The sequence below is a fragment of the Hordeum vulgare genome, chromosome 3H (assembly GCF_904849725.1).
Source record: "Hordeum vulgare subsp. vulgare chromosome 3H, MorexV3_pseudomolecules_assembly, whole genome shotgun sequence".
NCBI classification, from domain to species: domain Eukaryota; kingdom Viridiplantae; phylum Streptophyta; class Magnoliopsida; order Poales; family Poaceae; genus Hordeum; species Hordeum vulgare.
In genome coordinates, this window is record NC_058520.1 from 402,440,695 (window position 1) to 402,442,574 (window position 1,880).

Below are 1,880 nucleotides of genomic sequence, written 5' to 3' on the forward strand. Positions count from 1 at the left end.
CACCATCCCTTGGCACTTGAAGACTTATTGCTCCATTGCTTCGAGCCTCGTCTCCACGCTTCCGGTCTTCTTAGGCCCCTCAACATCACGGATGTGCAACATCCCCTCGCTCATCTTGATAGATTGAGGGTGTTTCAGCACTTCCGTGAGGAAGGGATTGATGTCCTTCTCGAAGATCTTGTCCTTAGGAGCGTTTGGGGAAGTCATGATGATCTAGATCTGTCACAGAAACAGGATCGAAACGAAAACACAGGAAAACTACGCGATACGGAGATCAAAACCTTCGGGCGACTATATATTGATTTTTTCTGGGCCAGAAGGAGTCCTACGCAAGAAAACAAAGTACGGGAGGCACACGAGGTGCCCACAAGCTTGCCCTCCGCCACCAGGGGGGTAGGGGGAGGTGGCAGGGCTTGTGGCCGCCTGGTTCGCTCTCTGGACTGCCTTTTATTTTTCTAATTTTCCAAAAATTCCAAAACGGAAGAAATTTCCTATTGGAAAAGTATCGGAGTCCCATTTCTTACCGAGACAGATACATCTTCATTTTCAAGGTCTGAAACAGGCTAATAAACATCCCTTATGTACTCTTCTAGAGTTATGACATTGATGATATTAGTCTCAACATTTATGGGAGTACCATAGATGTAATGCTTGATTCTTCGCCCATTTACTACTCTAGGAAAATTTCCTTCCGTGTTATTGATTTTGATGGCACCGGAACGATATACTTCCTCGATAAAATAGGGACCTTCCCATTTAGAGAGAAGCATGCCTGCAAAGAATCTCAAACGAGAATTGTATAGCAAGACATAATCACCTACATTGAACTCTCGTTTCTGTATTCGTTTGTCGTGCCATCTCTTAACCTTTTCCTTGAACAACTTGGCATTCTCATATGCCAGGGCTCTCCATTCATCTAACGAGCTGATATCAAACAACCGCTTCTCACCGGCAAGTTTGAAATCAAAGTTGAGCTCTTTGATTGCTAATAAGCTTTGTGTTCCAGCTCAAGAGGTAAATGGCAGGCCTTACCGTAAACCATTTTATACGGTGACATGCCCATGGGATTCTTATAAGTAGTCCTATAAGCCCATAGTGCATCGTCAAGTTTGCTAGACCAGTTCTTTCGAGATCTATTGACGGTCTTTTGTAGGATCAATTTGATCTCCCTATTACTCAACTCCACTTGACCGCTCGACTGAGGATGATAAGGAGATGCAACTCTATGGTTGGCATCATACTTAGCTAGCATCTTGCAGAAAACACCATGAATGAAGTGTGAACCCCCGTCAGTCATCAAGTATCTAGGGACTCCAAATCTTGGGAATATGACTTCATTAAGCATCTTAATAGAGGTGTGATGATCAGCATTTTTAGTGCGGATAGCTTCTACCCACTTAGTAACGTAATCCACAACAACTAAGATGTGAGTGTGCCCATTGGAACTCGGGAAGGGTCCCATATAATCAAAGCCCAAACATCAAATGGTTCAGTGACAAGTGAATAGTTCATAGGCATCTCTTGACGCTTACTGATGTTCCCTATCCTTTGGCATTCGTCACAAGACAAACTTACGGGCATCCTTCAAGAGAGTGGGCCAATAGAAACCTGATTGCAACACCTTATGGGCAGTTCTATCTCCTGCATGGTGTCCTCCGTAGGCTTCGGAATGACACTTCTGCATGATCTGTCCCTGTTCATGTTCAGGCACATAGTCTAATAACACCATCTACTCCTTCCTTATAAAGGTGAGTATCATCCCAAAAGTAGTGTCTCAAATCAAAGAAGAATTTCCTCTTTTGCTGATAGGTGAAACTGGGTGGTATGTATTTGGCTACGATATAGTTTGCATAATTGGCATACCATGGTGCACTATGGGA